At 42.7% G+C, this 21399-nt stretch overlaps 1 long non-coding RNA gene across 1 annotated transcript; it reads left to right on the top strand.

Annotated features, from left to right (window-relative positions):
- The first annotated feature begins 16357 nt into the window (after positions 1 to 16357).
- LOC131533033 (uncharacterized) lies at positions 16358 to 19493 on the top strand. The gene is made up of 4 exons (XR_009269031.1): positions 16358 to 16418; positions 16521 to 16593; positions 17555 to 17589; positions 19330 to 19493. It is a non-coding gene; the product is annotated as an uncharacterized LOC131533033 (long non-coding RNA).
- The last annotated feature ends 1906 nt before the right edge of the window (positions 19494 to 21399 follow it).

The raw sequence follows: 21399 nt of genomic DNA, 5'->3' as shown, positions 1-21399 counted from the left end.
CGGCGGAGCAGACAGAGCAGGAGCCCATCAGTGCGGAGCAGTCACCTTTGCCAGGTATTGGTCAGAGTACTTGTCTAGGATGCCGGAAGTTGAGATCCAAACCTGTCGTGCCAAAGATGGCTGACTTGCCTCCTGCTTGATTTTCTTTGTTCAAACCTGCATCTTATTCTATGGGGATGGACTGCTTTGGGCCTTTCCAGGTGAAAATCGGCAGGCGTACAGAAAAAAGGTGGGGTATTATTTTCAAATGCCTCACAACTCAAGCAGTGCATCTGGATGTGGTAACCTCTATTGATTCAGATGCCTTCCTAATGGCTGTATGGAGCTTCACAGCACGCCGTGGTACCCCTGCTGAGCTTTACTCTGATCAAGAGACAAATTTCAGAGGGGATCAAAACGAGTTGAGAGAAGCTTTCTCTGCAATAAGTCCTGGGCTGCAAGAGTTGCTGGCAAAGCATCAGATCAACTTCCATTTCAATCCTCCAGCAGCTCCACATTTTTGAAGGAGTGAGGGAGCTGGAGATTCGCTCTGTGAAGGCAGCACTCAACACCATAATTGGAGCTCAGAGTGTTCCGGAGGAAGTACTCAGAACAGTTCTGATTGAGGCGGAGGCTATCTTGAACTCCAAACCATTGGGCTATGTGGCAGCTAATATCTCAGATGTAGACCCAATAACCCCAAATCACCTTTTGATGGGGCGGCCTAATAGTTAATTGTCTCAAATTGTCTACCATGATTCTGAAAGCTTGAGTCGCAGGCAGTGGAGACAGAGTCAAATCTTAGTGGATCATTTCTTGGCTAAGTTCATACGTTACTACTTACCTGGTCTTCAGCTGAGGCAAAAATAGCAAGGGACTACTGCAGACCTTACTGAGGGTTCTGTTGTGATGATGGTTGACGCCCAGTTACCATGGGCTTCATGGTTAGTCGGCAAAGTGAAAAGGGTGTTTCCAAGCGCTGATGGACAGTGAGTGAGGTAAAAGTGAGTGTACAGCTTGTATAACAGTGTAAATTTGCTGTCCCCTCAAAATAACTCAACACACAGCCATTAATGTCTAAACCTCTGGCCACAAAAGTGAGTACACCCCTAAGTGAAAATGTCCAAATTGGGCCCAAAGTGTCAATATTTTGTGTGGCCACCATTATTTTCCAGCACTGCCTTAACCCTCTTGGGCATGGAGTTCACCAGAGCTTCACAGTTTGCCACTGGAATCCTCTTCCTCTCCTCCATAATGACATCACCGAGCTGGTGGATGTTAGAGATCTTGCGCTCCTCCACCTTCCGTTTGAGGATGCCCCACAGATGCTCAATAGGGTTTAGGTCTGGAGACATGCTTTTGCCAGTTCATCACCTTTACCCTCAGCTTCTTTAGCAAGGCAGTGGTTGTCTTGGAGGTGTTTTTGGGGTCGTTATCATGTTGGAATACTGCCCTGCGGCCCAGTCTCCGAAGGGAGAGGATCATGCTCTGCTTCAGTATGTCAGTACAGTACATGTTGGCATTCATGGTTCCCTCAATGAACTGTAGCTCCCCAGTGCTGGCAGCACTCATGCAGCCCCAGACCATGACACTCCCACCACCATGCTTGACTGTAGGCAAGACACACTTGTCTTTGTACTCCTCACCTGGTTTCCGACACACGCTTGACACCATCTGAACCAATTAAGTTCATCTTGGTCTCATCAGACCACAGGACATAGTTCCAGCAATCCATGTCCTTAGTCTGCTTGTCTTCAGCAAACTGTTTGTGGGCTTTCTTGTGCATCATCTTTAGAAGAGGCTTCCTTCTGGGACGACAGCCATGCAGACCAATTTGATGCAGTGTGAGGCGTATGGTCTGAGCACCGACAGGCTGACCCACCACGCCTTCAACCTCTGCAGCAATGCTGGCAGCACTCATATGTCCATTTCCCAAACACAACCTCTGGATATGATGCTGAGCACGTGCACTCAACTTCTTTGGTCGACCATGGCAAGGCCTGTTCTGAGTGGAACCTGTCCTGTTAAACCGCTGTATGGTCTTGGCCACCATGCTGCAGCTCAGTTTCAGGGTCTTGGCAATCTTCTTATAGCCTACGCCATCTTTATGTAGAGCAACAATTCTTTTTTTCAGATCCTCAGAGAGTTCTTTGCCATGAGGTGCCATGTTGAACTTCCAGTGACCAGTATGAGAGAGTGAGAGCGATAACACCAAATTTAACACACCTGCTCCCCATTCACACCTAAGACCTTGTAACACTAACGAGTCACATGACACCGGGGAGAGAAAATGGCTAATTGGGCCCAATTTGTACATTTTCACTTACGGGTGTACTCACTTTTGTGGCCAGCGGTTTAGACATTAATGGCTGTGTGTTGAATTATTTTGAGGGGACAGCAAATTTACACTGTTATACAAACTGTACACTCACTACTTTACATTGTAGCAAAGTGTCATTTGTTCAGTGTTGTCACATGAAAAGATGTAATAAAATATTTACAAAAATGTGAGGGGTGTACTCACTTCTGTGAAATACCGTATCTTACTCCTATCACCTCATTAACCAGTGGTTGGAGCAAAAGAACTAACATTAACTTGGATACAGTGAATTTTGTAAATGTTGTTCAGGGAACCTAAAACTTCAACTTACTTCAAACAGGGCTGCCATTTTAAAATATATTCAAATAGAAAGCAGTTATTTTAAATACCCTATTGATATGGTTAAAAGTACCAATTGTTTTGTATACAAGTTCATATTAGACCATTTTTTAAATGTTTTTTTTTTATGTTAATATCCATACATTTTTATTAATTATAATAAAAAAGAGCAATTATGAGTAAATATATAAATGTAATTTCTGCAAAATATTGCACAGTTTTCTCACTAGGTCAAGGTCAAGGTCAAGGTCAAGCATTATAGCACCTTAAAAGCAACAAGTGCTGACCAAGGTGCTGCACAGCCAAAGACATCATAAATAACAACTAACAAAATCATTAAGACAATATAAAATATAAATCATTAAATACAAATTAATACAAAACATCACCAAACAAAAGAAACAAACAGAAACAAAATAAAAAAATATTTCCAAATTAAGCAAAAGCCTGAGAAAAAAAGTATGTTTTAAGAGATGATTTAAAAGAAGATAACGTAGGGGATGATCTGATGGATAAAGGCAAAGAGTTCCAGAGAGTAGGACCAAGAACTGAAAAAGCTCTGTTCCCTTTGGATTTTAAACGAGATTTTGGGACCATCAGTAACTTCTGAGAAGACGATCTAAGCGTTCTCGCAGGAGAATAAAAATGGAGAAGATCTGAAATGTAAATTGGGGCAAGACCATGAAGTGCTTTAAAAACAAAAACTAAAACCTTAAAATCAACTCTGAATTTAACAGGTAACCAGTGAAGTGAAGCCAACACAGGGGTAATATGCTCCCTCTTTTTTGTCCCTGTCAAAAAGCGAGCAGCAGCATTTTGTACCAGTTGTAAACGTGATAGTGAGAACTGGTTAATTCCGGCATAAAGAGCGTTACAGTAATCCAGCCTGGTTGAAATGAATGCATGAATAACAACCTCTAAATCGTTAAAACTGAGAAAACTTTTCAGCTTTCGAAGCCCCTTAAGCTGCAAAAAACTGGCTCTGACTACAGAGTTAATTTGTTTATCAAATTTTAATTCAGGATCAAAAATAACTCCCAGATTTTTAACCTTTTCATGAATGTTGTCTTCAAAAGGGCCCAGAGTAGGTCTTAAGTTTTGTAAAAGGTGAGAAGGACCAAACAACATAACTTCAGTCTTTTTTTGATTCAACTGTAGAAAATTGTTTTCCATCCAATTCTTGATGTCCTCTAAACAAGCCAGCAAGGAGGACACTGAATCAGAACCTGATTTTAGAGGAAAATAAAGCTGAGTATCATCTGCATAAATATGGTATGAAACTTTATGAGACTCAAATATAGAACGAAGAGGGAGCAAATACAGGGAGAATAAAATTGGACACAAAATAGAGCCCTGGGGTACCCCAACAAGTGGTATTAGAGATTTCCTCCAGTTTTTTTTTTTAACAGTTCCACAAATATTACACACACACACACACACACACACACGTGTAGTTCCCCCCTCAATACCCCCCAATAAGAATGACACCATAAATGTAAAAAATATGAGAATTTATTATTGAAAAATTGACATCAACAAATGCATAAAAAACACATTAGAACCTCTAAGATCTCCCAGGACCTCAGGTTTATCCTAAAAGGGGGACAGAAAAAAGGAAAGAGAGATAAAGAGGGGACACATATTGACACATAGTTAGTCTCAATGGTAAATGGTAAATTTAGAGCATACCTTAAGAAGGATTTCTTTGTTGTAGGACCTGCTCTCTTCTTCCATGCCATCTGTTTATAAACTATAAACTGCTCACTGCAGTATTTGCAGAAAAATAAATAAATAAATAAATATATATATATATATATATATATATATATATTGTGTGTGTGTGTGTGTGTGTGTGTGTCAGTGTCAGTCTGGTATATGTGGCACAAGTTTGCCTATTTAAACATGAAGCTTAGCATAGAGACCAGGTAGGAAGAAGATCAAGAAAAAAGATATATACTGTATGTTATGTGGTCAAAAAGTCATTTCAGAAATTCAGACTACTTTTTCACTTTTTGCAGACATTATGTTGTAGATTTAATTTAAAACTAATAGTTTTACAGTTTAAAAATGACAAAAAAAGAAAAAGGTCTATAAACATTTGGGCACCCTGCATGATCACTACTACTTGACAACTTACAACACCCTGACTCAAACAGTACAACAAAATTAATCTTAAGATATTATGTCCTAGCCCATCTGATTACAATATCCTAAGAGAAACCACATATTTACACATCTACTCTATAGCTAAATATAAAATTCAATTAAATGTAATTATTTAAAAAGCCTTTATTTTACTGGCTATTTCATAATAGAAAATATAAAGGACATAGGAAGAAGCAACCATGTCTTCTTCCCATGTCTTTTATATTTTCTATTATGAAATAGCCAGTAAAATAAAGGCTTTTTAAATAATTCTGAAGAAGAGTGCCTTGGATTTCCCTTTTTTTTTTTTTTTTTTTAAATTTACTTGAATTCCCGACCCCAAAGAGCACCCTCAGACATCTCGTTGAACTCCCTGAGCACCCTGGACTTTTTTTTGTCTTTCCAAGATAACATTCAATTACTTACATGGCACAGGTGAACTCTTTTCAGATGATCTTGACAAATCTGACACAAAAATATAAAAAAGCAATCACAAAAATATTAGAAGTGTAGCAGGAACATTATTACACTATTCACATAATATGTTGTGTAATTAAATCATTTAAATTCACTAACAAACTACAAAATACATAACTTTTAAAACAGATCAGACTATGCTAGAGTGTTAAATAAATAAATGAATAAATAACTGCTGCATGACATATGTGACCCTGGAGCACAAAACCAGTCTTAAGGCTCTGGGGTATATTTGTAGCAATAGCCAAAAATACATTGTATGGGTCAAAATTATCTATTTTTCTTTTATGCCAAAAATCATTAGGAATCATTAGGCGCGAATAGAAATGCAAATGGAACCGCGAGTGACAAGCTAACTGGCTAACAAGCTGCACTCGCTGTTTTAAAAGTGAACGATCAAATTAGTTAGATTAGTTTAAAAGATAGCACCAGAAATATGGTGGGAATTAAGTTATATATTATCACTTTAGACAAAAAGGGAGTGAAAGTAAGGTAGAGATTCAATAAAAAGCGAAGGTACACGGAGCTACAATCACAAACCTCTCAGCAGTGCAACAGACTGAAGCAATCGATTATTAGTTCATTAGTCTGTGTTTGATTCATCTCCTAGTTTAGTTCTGATTATTTAGGCCCTTTGTCTTCCCTTGTCCTACGTCCGGGATTGAATGTCATCCTTGTGTGTTTTGCATATGTTCCTTGCCTTTTGAGTCATTAAAGACTATTATATTTGAAGCTGATTTCCGCGTCTCCTCGTTCTGTGTTCCTGAGTAACGTAAACAATATGCTGATTTGTTGCTCAGGAAATATTCCTGATTCGTACACTACCATTTAAAGGTCTGGAGTCTATTTAACAATGAATCCTGGAAAAAAAAAAATTGTTTAGACTAAAATGTTTATCAGCACATCTGTTTTTTATATTGATAACAATCAGAAATGTTTCTTGAGCAGCAAATCAACATATCTTGAAAATTCAGCTTTGATCACAGCAATAAATTACAATTTTAACATATTCAAATAAAAAACAGTTATCTTGAACTGAAATGCCATTTCACAATGTTAGTTTCACTGTTTTTTTTGTTTGTTTGTTTTTTTGCAATAAATGGAGCTGTGGTGAGTATAAGAGACTTCCTTCAAAGATGCAAAAAATCCTACTGACCTCAGACCTTTGAACAGTTGTGTAAATTACAGTTATGATGTTCCTCCCACTCAGTATTCAGGGGACTTATATCCCCTGAATACTGAGGACAAATGATATGCTTACTAAGGGATATAGAATAAAATCGGATTGCGATTTAACCAAAGTTTAGCAAAGTAAGCTATAATGTCACACAACTCTGGACTATTGATAGTACCCAGAATATCAAAGTCCAGTAAAGGAGGCAGAGCTTTTTCACATTTTACTCTTAAATTCTCGAATAGCCTTCACTGTAAAACTTTACAGGCATTTTCTAACAGTATTATATGTATTTTTATAAAACAGTAAAATGCTGTATATTTTACAGAATGTGTTGTGGATAGGGTCTTTAAAACAGCTCTATTCATTTATACTGTTATCAGCACATGTTGAAGTAGATTCGTCTCTTGTCTCCGAGATAATATGCGCTGTTAATGCTCCGTCAGTTTTTTTACTTTCACTTTCTGTATGACTGAAGTTAAGACGTTCACCGGCATAACTATTGCGCAAAGTTTGCACGTTGCTTGTGTGATATCCATTGGCTCGCCTTCTACTGTATAAACTATATGAATACATGAAAGAGGAATCAATTCGGTATGCCGCACTGTCTGAAACACGTCTCTAAGCTTGTGCATGCTTCGGGTGTGTGCGAGTACAGCGCGCAAGTAACGAATTGAGTTCTGTTTCGTTTCTTCTTGTGGTTTTAAGTAGATTGAATGTGAATTGGCAAATTAATCTGCGAATCACATGCCGAACGGTGGGGTCTGGACCTGGTCCGTATATCACGGATCAACTGCGATCCATTTAAGCCCTATGACAGATCAGAGCAATCTTTTATTTACTAATTTAACCATCGTCAAATTGCTACTCGATATCAATCGCATACAACGAAAATAAAGAGTAATTAGAAAAATCATTTATGCACAATAAATAACAGAGCGTCATATCTATACACATTTTCCCCAGAACTTTCTCGCGACCCGGTAGGAATTCTTCCAAGGCCCGGTAGTGGGTCGCGACCCGGTGGTTGGGGACCTCTGAGTGAGAGGACCTGCTGCATTGCCTGGTAACCAATTGACCATATGCACAGAGCGCTCTTTAGAACTTCCGCATAGTTTTAGTTTAGTTTATTTTTGCAAGAGTAAAATAGATACAAAAAAAAAAAAAAAAAAATACAATCCATATACTGTGCAGGGAGAGGCAGAAAACCCAAAGGGCTTAATTAGAGCCTCCACCTAAACAATGGAGAAAAATAAATAAATAAATAAAAAAACTCAGTAACCTAAAAGAAAAGTTTGATTACAATAACAAATATATAAATACAAATGACTACAAATTAATTAGAACATATGTCGAAAAAATAAAACCCAGAAATAATATACTCAAAAAACAAACCATATATGGTACATAAAATAAAATAAAAAAGACAAGATAGATTATTGGAGAGCAGCATTTAAATGATCCTTTATTCATCTTTTATAACAAGCCAGCTCGTAAATGTCCGGTAAAGCTGATTTAATGTTGTGGTTTATATAGCTAGAGACTCTTGAGACCCTTACAGAAACCTCTCCTGCCTCTTTCTTGTCAGAAATCGAAAAATAATAAAATAAATAATAATAATAATTGCAACATTGTAAATAATGATAGCATAACAATAATGATAGATGATGCCTTTCACATTAGGTAGCTAGAGATGCTATCTCCCAAATGGCATCATAATGGTATTATTGACAATCAATAACTTACCTTCATAGTCATGAACACATTTTAAACACTTATAATATTTGCCTTCTCAACTTTATGGCTGTGGATTAAAATTCACTTTAAAGATAGACTTTTCATTCATGAAGATGACATGAAAAAAATGTGTCTCCTAGCGAAAAACAAAGACTTTTAAGATGAAAATGTTATTAAATTATCATTATAACTAGCATTAGCTCAGCTGCCATTTCAACTCCAAATTTGTGTGCTTTTATTGTACTGAAGTATAAAGTATAGCAATTGCAGGAATCACAAAGTCTCATGTCATTTTATAAATAAATAAATATGCATATACACCAGCAGCATATAAGGGAGAATTAGTTAAACTAGTTAACTACAAATTAAATAAGTTCATTATTAATGGTATAACAATTAAATAATGCATTAAATATTTTGAAATATTTTTAGATTTAATTTAGTAACTACATTTTTTAAGTTTTATCTTTAACTGTAAAAGCTGCTAAATATATTCAGTCAACACAGACTTGTTACTGTTGTAGTTTTGCTACTCTAAATTTAGTCTGAATCACTTAATGCAGAGCTATATTTTGACATTGGCTTGGCTTCCATTATCAAGGTCAATCATACCAATGAGTCCCTGAAAATTTTGCAGTTTTACCCGCGTAATATTTAACACCCGCATTTGTCATTCCTGAAATGGTATATGTGGATGTTTGGTCCTCTTAGATAAACAAAAATGTTCTTCAAATTGTGAATGGATCTATGAACTAAGCAAAGAGTGCTCCTCTTACAGCACAGTACAATTGACTGGAAATGACTGAGTTGGCTTATCTAAAACCAGGAAGTAATCGTGCATATGGTCAATTGACAGAGCATTAGTGATTGCTTTGAAATATATTGGAGACAATATTTTTCATACTTTTTCCTGGTTTTCCCTTAACTGGTTTCTCTCTCTTTTTACATTACACACAAACTTAACTTTATAACACTTATTGCATGAAATGAAGAGTATTATACACCTCGAAGGGAAATTAAACTGATTTACGATATCAAATTCTACTTACTGTTTGTCACGTCCCTGGACTGTCTTGTGTGTGTTTTGCTCCCCATGTGTGCCCTGTGACCCAGTTTCTGTCTCCCTTTGATTGTTTAATTTGATTCCAGGTGTGTCTCCTTTAGTTCCTTGATTGTCCTGTCTTTAAAACCCCAGTCCTTTCAGTTAGTGTTTGTCGGTCTTTGAAAGTCATCCTGTACATCAACCCTGCCTGTGATCTGTGTTCCTGTCTGTATATTAAAACTCCCGTGTTGCTAATTCCTCGTCTCCTCGTTCCTGGTTCCCGTGCTCCCCCTGAGAGTGTGACAGAAAGACCGACCTATACAGTAACCTCCGTATTTTTCCCTCCGTTTTGTTTTCTCGTTATACCCAGTGTTTTTTCTTTCCGTTGTGTTCGATGGATCCCTATGTTCGGCCAATTCCTCCTCCTCCTGCTGGAGCAGGGGACAGATCTCGAGGACCACACCAGAAAATTCCTGATGATAGCTAATGACACCAGCTACCCGGACGGCACGCTCTGCTCATTCTACAACGCAAGTCTGAACACCGCGTGCAGAGCGCTGTCGTCCGAGGATGGTCCTCGAGAGGATTTCGCCGCCTTCGTGGAGTGGATGCTGGTGAGAAACGGATCACCCCTCACCGTCTCTTCCGAGGATGATCTCGCCAGATCCACTCCAGACCCAGAGCCCAGCCCACCAACTCCCAGCGGTACGGAGCATCAGCCCGAGCCCACCGATGACGGAGAGCCATTGCCCGCTGCGATCTGCGAGCCAGCGGCCGAGAGACTGAGCGGAAGATCGCCCGGAAGTTGAGCCCAAACGTCAGATCAGGTGCGAGCGGCGGCGGTGCCCATCGCGAGGAGCCAACCGTGGGCGGTGTGGCGCGGTGGAGCTCCGCCCCAGCATCACGGCTGAGGATGAGCTGATCATCTATCTGGGGCTGCTGGACATGGAGGAGGATTTACTGGACTGGGAAGCGGATCTGGAGGTCAACGTTTCCCTTCACCAGCCGCCGTTCGCGGTCCAGGAAAACCCGCCGGCAGAAAGTATGGCAAGCCGCCGGCAGAGAGTATGGCATGCCCGCCAGTGCGGCCCTCGCAGTGCCCGCCAGTGCCGGCCCGCGCAAGTGCCCCCAGTGCCTGCGCCACGAAGGCGCTTCAAGAGTCCCCGCTGGTCCCGTCCAGCACCGCGCTGCCAGAGCGCCCCCAGTGCCTGCGCCACGGCGCTTCAAGTCCCGCTGGTCCCGTCCAGCACCGCGCTGCCAAGCGCCCCCAGTGCCTGCGCCACAGGCGCTTCAAGAGTCCCCGCTGGTCCCGTCCAGCACCGCGCTGCCAGAGCGCCCCCAGTGCCTGCACCAAGAAGGCGCCTCCCTGTCTCCGCTGCAAGGCGCCTCCCTGTCTCCAGCGCTGCCAGGCGCCTCCCAGTGCCTGCGCCACGAAGGCGCTTCCAAGTGTCCCGCTGGTCCCGTCCAGCACCGCGCTGCCAGGCGCCCCAGTGCCTGCGCCACGGCGCTTCCAAGTCCCGCTGGTCCCGTCCAGCACCGCGCTGCCAGAGCGACCCCAGTGCCTGCGCCAGGCGCTTCCAAGAGTCCCCGCTGGTCCCGTCCAGCACCGCGCTGCCAAGCTCCCAGTGCCTGTGCCACGGCGCTTCCAGAGTCCCCGCTGGTCCCGTCCAGCACCGCGCTGCCAGAGCGCCCCCAGTGCCTGCGCCACGGCGCTTCCAGAGTCCCCGCTGGTCCCGTCCAGCACCGTGCTGCCAAGCGCCCCCAGTGCCTGCGCCAGGCGCTTCAAGAGTCCCCGCTGGTCCCGTCCAGCACCGCGCTGCCAGGCGCCCCAGTGCCTGCACCAAGAAGGCGCCTCCTGTCTCCAGCGCTGCAAGGCGCCTCCCTGTCTCCAGCGCTGCAAGAGCGTCTCCCTGTCTCCAGCTGCCAGGCGCCCCAAGTGTCCGCGCTTCGCGCCCCAGTGCCGGCCCCTCGCAAATGCCCACCCTCCCACCCGCTCCTGCCTCCTCCACCGCTGTCGCCTGGCAGCCCCTCTGCTCGCCTCAGCCCACCATCAATACGGTGCGAGCCCCACAGGACTGCCATCCTCCAGCGTCGCCGGGGCTGGAGTATCCTCACCTCCGCCTCCAACCTCCTCGGCCCGGACTCTGCCTCGGCCCGTTGACCCAGCGGCTCCACCTCGGCTCCTAGCTCCCTCGCCTCCACCGTCACCCGTCGATCCTCCAGCTCCACCAGGCTCCCTCGTCCCTCCGGCTCCGCCTTGGTCGGGCGTCGACCCGCCATCGCCTCAGGACTCCGCTCCTCCGGCTGCACCTCGTCGCTCCGTCCCACCGGCTCAGTTGGGCTCCTTCCTCCCGCCAGCTCCACCTTGGTCCTCAGTCGCTCCGGCTCCGCCCGCGGATCTCCGGAGCTCCGCCGCCTCGATCGCCAGAGCACTCGGCTCCACCTTGGCCCCCGGATCCTCGGCATTCCCCTGGCTCGTCGGCTCTCCGTCTCCGCCTCGGGCTCCTCCACCACCTGCTCCGCCGCTGGTCGGCCCCTGGAGTCGGAGGCCATTCCTCCTCCATGGCTCCTCCCTCCGTCGGCTCCACCGTGGCCATCATCATGGCTGTGGCCTGGGTCCGGCCAGGCTCCTCCTGCTCCGGGTCCCTCCTGTCTCTTCCCTGGCTCCTCCCTCCTTCGTTGCCTCCCTGGTCTCTGTCTGCCGACCTCCTCCCGGTGGTCCGTCCTCCTCCTGAGCCTCCGCCAAGGTTCCCACCCGTTTCCCCCCCCCTCTGTTGTTCCACGGTGCGAGGACGCACCTTCCGGGAGGGGGGAGTAATGTCACGTCCCTGGACTGTCTTGTGTGTGTTTTGCTCCCCATGTGTGCCCTGTGACCCAGTTTCTGTCTCCCTTTGATTGTTTAATTTGATTCCAGGTGTGTCTCCTTTAGTTCCTTGATTGTCCTGTCTTTAAAACCCCAGTCCTTTCAGTTAGTGTTTGTCGGTCTTTGAAAGTCATCCTGTACGTCAACCCTGCCTGTGATCTGTGTTCCTGTCTGTATATTAAAACTCCCGTGTTGCTAATTCCTCGTCTCCTCGTTCCTGGTTCCCGTGCTCCCCTGAGAGTGTGACACTGTTTGATGTTTTATTGCTTTGTTTTTGTTTTGTGATTCTATTTTTTGTTTTGTGATTGTATTTGCTATTATTATTATTATTATTATTATTGTTACAGTAAAGTGTCATTTTTATATTCAACTTCTGGTCTCCTTGTGTAGCGGAACACCGGACGCACCCCAAATAAGGCAAACGCGTCCTGTGTGAAAGCACAATGAGTCCGTGCTGCTTCTGCACCGCATACGCACTGCAAACGGACGATGTGTGAAACAGGCGTCTGCCTCACCTCTTTCAACCGAGCCAGGGACGGCTAAACGAACGTGTAACCCATGTTAAAATATGACATAAATAAGAATAAATAGTTTAAAAGCTGTATAAATAAGTTTGAAAGTTAAGTGATTCATTTAAAATGTAAGTTAATTCATCAAGAGTTAATTAAAGATGTTAATACAACAATTTAATGTTTAAGATTAAAAGTATGCTGACAGAAAATTGTTGTATTTTTTTTTCTTTCTCTGGCGGAGAGCTAACATTAAAAACGTAGCTGTTTACAAGGAAATGCTTCGCCATAAACTGTTACCAGTTAATATTTTGGGTTTATGAAAACTGTGAATGTTATAAAAGTGAATGCTTTGTAAATGAAAGATGTGTGCGGTAGTTGTGTGGGAAACGGAGCCATGCGCCAGTGTGTAGGTGAGGCACATTTAATCGCTGACACGAGAGTATAGTTTAGTCAAGCCTTTAATGGCAACGGCCAACACAACAGTAACAAGAAGCACACGTGAAGCTCCGCCCCAGCCAACGGGATGACGAACAACGTCAGGAGTCATGTCACGATCCACGTCACACTTCACATACTGGCGCCGCCCATTTTCCCTCCAGAACATACCCCCTCGCCTCTGGCACCTGTGGATATTTGAAACAGACAAACAAAAAGGGGAGAAACAAAAGGGTGACGTGACAACACAAGATGAATCAATGGAACCATCGGTCCAGTGCCAACAGCACAGCAGATCTTTATGGAGCATTACAAAACACCAATGCAAAGCTTCCACAAATCTTTTCCTAAAGCAAAGCAAGGATACGGGTAAAGGCAGCCCATCTAGTGCAGCTCATAATCCTTTAACTTGTCAGGAAGCCGACGGAGACGGCCAGACCGCAGAGGAGCCTGCACCGGAACAGCTGAGAGGGAGGCCAACTCATGGCACGATACCTCCAGCGAACCTGATGGGGACATGGTCGTACCCTCCGGACATCCACTGCCATCAGACCCTGGAGGAGCAGCGGGTGTCGCTATCGCCAGGGGGATATCAGGGTCGCTTGGAGGAGCAGCAAGTGGCACTTCGTACTCCTCTCCGCTCTCAGATGCTGCACCATCATCACAATGACCTGCGACACTTGGGAAAGAGTCAACTTTATAACAATCTGTTAAGCGAACCCTATAAGAAGCACGCCGCAACTGGGAACCCGTAAATTTACGGATGTTGCACCACGTCCCGTCTGAACTAAGCACAAGGTATCTGCTTCGAGCTCGTGACTTGTTACGGTCGCTATACAAATACACAAGGTCGCCAGGGCAAATATCAAGGCTAGGCGCACCCCGACTCAGTGGAGCTTTAGCTTTAACACTGTGGGGGTGGTTAACCAGACGTTGTGCATGCTGCATCGCAATCAGTTCACGGTCGTGCACCGGTAACTGTTCGTGAGAGAACTGATCACGCTGCAACAGCATCTCGCGGGCTGACATGCCACGTGACCGAAGACGGCTATTTAACCGAGCAACAGCAACAGACAAAAGCAAGGGGGTAATGACCCCACAGTGTGGTTCTAGTCGGAAAATCTCGCCCTGTAGCTCTTGGATGGCCTTTTCGTCCACCGGATTTTTGTTGATATTTTTAGCATCGCCAACCTCAATGGCCAGCCTGTATTGAGCAAGCATTGTGTCCTTGGCCAGTGCTGCAAAACCTGGTGCCGGGTCAGTTCTAACTGTAGCAAAGGGGCCATCGAGCGGACGAAGGCCAATACACAAGCGTACAATTCCATCGCGCAACGTTTCCTTCCACTCGTCATCAATTACTAAAGCAGCTGTAAAGGATGTCACACACTCTCGAATGACTAAGATGAGTTGGCGCTCACGTTTTAGCACGTCAGCTGCAAAAGTAGACCCGACCGTCTCAGGTGGATCACAGCTGGACTGCTCCACTGCAAACACAGGGGACTTTGCTAGTGCAGCACATTGGTGACATCCCTTACTGGTAAGCTGGATGGCCGAATCCAAGTCTAACGCGTAGAAGTACCGGCCAACGACAAGTCTCAACTGGTGAGCTGAGGGGTGATCTAACCTAATGTGCAATGACATAAGCAACCCATGCAGTACTGACCTTGGAACAACGATGCATTCGGTAGTGTTTGACAGTGGTGTGTCACGCCGCACAACTAACAGCCCATCACTTGCTAAGGTAACAGTATTCAAATACCGTTTCACGTCTTTGACATTGGTAACTCTCTTGGAAGGACGTGTACCCTGCTGAAGATGTGCGCGTACCCTACGGAGGTCTGGACACTCAGCCTGAATAGACACCCATGTGGCTCTGTTGGCAAAGGGCACCTTTTGAGCTCCCCGCAAGATGTCGGTAACGTCAGTGCGGCACACGACGGAGACCATGGATTCACGGACGAAGCTACACACCTGACATGCCGGGCTGTCACATTGTGCGGCATGGCGACTAGCATAATCTGAAGGGAGAATAGCAGTCCCAGCAACATGACGAACAGAGACCTGAAAGCGGCTTGCAGTAGACAAGAAAGTAGTAACACGCGGGCTCGCAGAAAATTCCCCCCTACACAGCTTCTCAAAGGCCTGTACGCATGGTTTACTGTCAGAGAGTACACACGCCTTCTGTGATGATTGAATAATATATGGACCAAAATGCTTCAGGGCAGCGGCTATAGCTAGGGCCTCAATCTCACATGGAAGCCAATTGATCTGATTTTTGCGAAGCTTAGCGCTAAAATGTCCGGCGATCATCAACTTTTCCCCCCTCGTAACATACATTGTCGCACCCAGCCCTGGATCCCTGAGAGCACCATCGGTGACAATCCAAAGTTGATCATCAGGTCTTGGTATTGTCACAGCGCAACTAGTGGATAACGCCTGCTGAGCCCTATGAAAACACTGGAGGAGCTCATCTGAGCACACAACTGCAGAAGTCGACTCACCACCAGCGACCATGTTGTCGAATGGGGCAAGGATCGACGCACAACCCTTAAGAACACGAGCTAGGACTTTATACGCACCAATAAAGGACCGTAGACCCCTAACAGTTGCAGGAGGGGTGCACGAGGCCAATGTTGAAATGCGGTGTGAACTGGCACGAATAGTACCCTGATTCCAGACCCATCCCAAAATGTTGGTCTTGACTGGGGCAACGACCGTCTTACTGGGAGATAAGCACAGACTGCATGCCTGGAGGGCCACTAGGACCTTTTTCCACACTGCAAGAAGATCCTCAAGGGTATCAGCACCACAGTACAGGTCATCACCCAGACAGCAGTTGACTCTGTGCCGGATCCGTTTTCAAACCGGCAAATCCGTATTACAGTCACATCCGTTTCAGTGCTGTAACACGGATCCAGCCCGGGCCCGGTTTCTGTGGAGGGAACTACTGTCCGAAATAAGTGCGTTTTTTTTCTGCGGTTCAGAACAGAACACGTCAAAGATATTTGCTCTGATCAAAGCAATAAATTGTATTTTGAAGTAAATTAAAATAGAAAACCATTATTTTAAATTGTAATACTTTTTTCTGTATTTTTGATCAAATAAATGCTGGCTTGATTAGCATTTCACGGAAAGAGTAAAAAAAATGTGTTGTAATATACTGTTTCAATATCTTAGAGAAACCAATTTAAGTGGAAGGAGATTATATATATATATATATATATATATTAAAACAGTGCTTATACACAACATTCTGGTCCACACTCACACCAGATGGTGGCGGTAATGCACCAAAAAGTTGTTTGCCAACCGCCAATAAACCTTAGTAGAAGAAGAAGACGTCAAGACGATCGAGGCACGGACTGTACGCTGTTATCCTCAAAAACTTCACTAAGGTATGTCACACTGTGTTATCACACTGTTCTACTAACAAATTAATTTCTTATTATGTTGTGTACTTGATAACTTAAAGGTTTGGTGTTTTTAATGCTCCTTAGATCGGTGCTGGACCGGCGAACACTTTAGGCCTATTATCAGAGGACTTGCTAACATGAAGAAAAAGGTCCAGAGGTCTGTAATTATACGTAATTAACGAATTTTAACTTAATTACTTAATTTAAACTTTAGTAATTTTGACTGCTTCTATTAAAATTTTATGTTTAAGATTGCTGCCTGTCATGGTGGGCTAGCAATGTTAACGTTTAAGTGCTAACCCTCAAGGCTGCATGCATTTATTTGATCAAAAATAAAATTAAAAAAGTAATATTGTGAAATATCATTTGAATATATTTTTAAAATGTAATTTATTCCTGTGAGTTTTCAGCATCATTAGCATCTTCAGTGCATGATCGTTCAGAAATCATTGTTGATTCGTAGAATCATCGTTCATAACATGTTGATTTAGTGCTGGATTTTTATTGGTGCTCAGTTATCAGTAATGGTTCTTATTATTATTAGATGTAAAAAAAAAAAAAAAGAGTTTTTGCTGCTTAACATTTTCTGGAAACATTTTTATGATTTGATGAATAGACAGTTCAAAAGAACATCATTTATTTGAAATATATTTTTTGCTTCATTATAAATGTTTTTACTTTTATCAATATAATGCATTGTATGTAAATAAAAACAGTAATTTCTATTAAATAACACACACCAAACATTTGAATGGTTGTATATCATGGTTTCTGCATATATTAAGGAGCATAACTGTTTTTCAACTGATAATAATCAGAAATGTTTCTTGAGCAGCAAATAATAATATTAGAATGATTTCTGAAGGATCATGTGACACTGAAGACTGGAGTAATGATGCTGAAAATACAGCTTTGATCACAGGAATAAATTACGTTTTACAATATAGTCATAAAAAACATATTTTATTGTTTTAACATATTGTTTGGTATGGTTTTTATTTATAAAAGCTTTGCCAAAATATGCTTTTATTTCTGTTAACGGTATGCTCCATGTTAATTGGGTAAATGAACTGAGAAATTGTCCAGCAACACTATATAATGATCTGTTTCAATTTCAGGTTCCACCTGAGAGCCGGGACTGTCAAATAGTAAGGTGAGTCCATATTTTTTATTTTTTTTTTCAGTGGAGTTTGAGTTATTCAAGCTATTTGAATTCCACAATTTATAATTGAGTATTGATAATAATGAGTGCCTGATAATGTTACAACTTGTGCTGTTCAAAACATACTGTTTGCCGATTTTGAATTGCAGCTTTCTGGAGAAATGCTCCTTCAAATAACTTCACACTCATCCTGAACAATATACCTGTTATGAGAGTCATAGTCATCTAGCAATGCTATAGTCTGTGTGTCATTTGGGTACAAACCCTTTTTCATCTCAAGTCGGTGATTAAAGGAAGTGTGTATGACACTGATGTCACATGCACTAATTTCCACGGTGGAGCATATTAATAAACTGTGACTCTTATGTGTAAGGCTTAAACATTGCCTTCCTTGCTTTGTAATACTAAATGAAACAAATACATTCATAACATATCTGTGTAATATGCAATTAGTTGTGTATTTTTTAATATATAAAACAGGTGGCACAGTTTCCCCTTGCTTTTCTTCTCTGTTATATCAGTTATTATACTTTACACCTATGGGCAGTAAGCAGAATGAACATTATCTTTGTTACACACAAAGCAGGACAAAATTACTCGATTACAGGAAAATTAAAAAATGCTAACCATGGATAACATTTATGATGTGGAAAAGCATATACAGTGCGTGCATAATTATTAGGCGATTCAATATACTGATCATTTTTTAAGCACTTTTACCAATTCCAAACCATATTAATCATAATAACTACTATTAATTTTGTGTACGATCATTTTATAATTACAGTATATAATCAACAAGAACTGGAAGTGAGAAATGCTTACTGATGATCCTGAAGGAAACACGATACATTAAGGGGGTGAAAACCTTTAAACAGAATGAAGGTGTACATTTTTCTTATTTTGCCTAAATATTTTTTTCATTTAATACTGCCCTTCAGAAGCTACAGAAGATACTTCCCAGACAGCAAGCAGTGTCGGCCCAGATCCGGCCCACATGTGGCCCGCATCTGGCCCACATTGATTTCACGCGGGCCAGATGTGGGCCGGATCTGGAGATCGGATCTGGGCCAACACTATGTTGCTGTCTGGGTTACATGTTTCCCACAAGACAAAATAAGCTCAATTTACCCTGATCTTCAAATTCAAAAAGTTTTCACCCCTTAATGCATTATTTTTTTCTTCTGGAGCATCAGTGAGCGTTTAAACCTTCTGTAATAGTTGCATGAGAGTCCCACAGTTGTCCTCAGTGTAAAAAGATGGATCTCATACAGTCACTGAAAATCATACAGTCACTGCTGGAAAGTGTTCAAATACACAAAAATGTTGGAAAAGCACAGCATTTGCGGGAGCTGAAGGATTTTTCTGAAGAACAGCAGACAGTTTAACTGTTCAGAACAAACAAGGGGCTCATTGAGCAACTATCACTAAACAAAAACACACAGCTGTGGATCATTCAGGGAACAACACAGTATTAAGAATCAAGTGGATGTAAACAATGGGGTCATTTTTATAAATTCAACAATTTTTTCTCTTGTGGACAATATGTAAATGTCTTATCCCTCTTATTTTGGTAAAATAATTAACATTTTGCAGATTCTGCAAGGTGTATGTAAACTTTTGACTTTATGTGTGTGTTTGTGTATATATATGTACTGTATGTATGTATGTATGTGTGTGTGTGTATAATATATTAATATTAAAAAGATATTTAATCTTTTTTTTTTTTAGAGACAACGAAAAGGGGGGAACTGTCTTTAAGCTGTGGAGTCAGATGGAGGGCTCACATTTACCTCAAAAACGGCATTGCAGAAGACTCAAACAACTAGAACCAACTCAAGCACACAATGGTGACACACATTTGTAAGACCTTTCCCTGTGATATAAAATTTCCCTGTGGTAATTATTCAGATTCTTCTCAATCTCATTGTGTAACACTGTTTTAAGCTTGTTGAATATTATGTACAGTAAGCACTAGAAGTAGAGACTTATACTACTTGCGATAGTGTTTTAAATGAACTTTAATTTTGCTTTTGATGCAGAAATTATCAAAAGAAAAGATGTAGTGTAGTAAAATATGTTTTATGTAGTAATTCAATTGTTTTAATATGAATATTGTTTTAATATAGTGTTCAGGACAGTAATTGTCTGTACATCTAAATCATTTCTTTAAACTTTTTGTTGTCTAAGACCTTCATATTATACCTTTAAAAAAAAAAAAGATATTTAATTATGTATTATGTACCTAGACAGCAACATAGTTCTGGCCCAGATCCAGCCCACATCTGGCCCGTATGAAATCCATGCGGGCCAGTTGTGGGCCGGATCTGGGCCGACACTGCTTGCTGTCTGGGTAAGATGCTTGTAATCATTGCTTTAAAGGTATTTATCATTTCTACTTAAATAGTCATTATCTACTTGTATGATTTGTATTATCCGGGAATTCTTGATATGTATACAACTTATTTGTGTGTGTGTATGAAGGCCTATATATATATATATATATAAAAAATACACAAAATGAGCTGGCCCAGATCCGGCATGGTACTGGACCAGATCCTGCCCACATTTGGGCCAAATCACCATAAAGGAATCCACATCTGGTCTGGAGCTGGCCCAGTTCTGGTCCAGATCCGGAAAAAACGAATCCATGCCGGTATTGGCCCGTTGTGCCAAAAGACACCGTTACATCAGTCCGTTACATCAGTCCGTTACACAGATCTGGTCCAGAACGTCCGATGGGTCTGGACCAGATCTGGCCCAAATGATTTTTGCTATCTGGGCAGCGACCTTGGCCACCTGTCCCTGTTGGAGGAGGTCGCCAAGCACGCGACAGGTTAACTCCTCTAATGCAGTTTCTGAGCCGGGCATGCCCATGGCACATCTGGCATACACACGGACTCCTTTAAATGGTGTGACCACTCCGCAGTACTTCATATAAGACTTGGAGAGAGGAATTTGTGAGGTCTGTCGCAACGATATATCTCCACTGAGCTATCAGACGCAGAGTGGCATCGACATTTGGCATCAGCGACGGTTGAGGTTTGCTATAACGGCCCACATCGGCGAATGCCGTAACAAGACAAACCCTCCGTTAGGCTTTTTGACAAGAAACGATGGGTTGACATATTCCACATCGACATCAATGTCCTCAGGCTTTCGAAAAACGCCTAATGACTCCAGTGCATCAAACTGAACCTGCAGGTCCTGCAGCTGGCCACTGGAGTACTGCGGAACTCTTCCCTTCCGCTGAGGCGGTTGGACAGGCCCCATGTTTACTCTTGCTTGGAAGGGACCAGCAGCGCCATTATAGCCCCTAAACTGTGGACTGAAGACCTCATCAAATTCTCTATGGACCTCCTGAAATTTATGTCTAATGTCCGCCGTCATAATGCCGCTGGGGTCTAGTGAGATAAGGTCAGAGAACAGAGTTGTACTGTGCATACTAGGCTTGCGAGCGACAGCTTGGGGAACTTCCAACAGGTCTTGTTCAGTTTGGGACTCCGGTACGTAGGTCCTGTGAACACGGCATACATGACCATGTTTTCTAATGCCCTGTGGTGCGTCAGTCAGATTGGGAATTCTGATTTTTCCTGATACCCCTACAAACAACGATGGAGCAAACCAGTGTGTACAATCCTCCGTGAGTAATGCCAGAGTCTCTACATAGTAAATTGTCCTCAACAAACGCCATTAATCTCTGGTACAAATCCTCTGGCCCTTCATTAGACTCAAGTTTAATGGCAGCAAAGTCAATGAAATGTGCACCAGTTGATTGGAATCCATAATGTAGTCTGATAG

This window comes from Onychostoma macrolepis, chromosome 02 (genome assembly GCF_012432095.1).
Source record: "Onychostoma macrolepis isolate SWU-2019 chromosome 02, ASM1243209v1, whole genome shotgun sequence".
NCBI classification, from domain to species: domain Eukaryota; kingdom Metazoa; phylum Chordata; class Actinopteri; order Cypriniformes; family Cyprinidae; genus Onychostoma; species Onychostoma macrolepis.
This window is presented reverse-complemented; position numbering and strand designations above follow the sequence as displayed.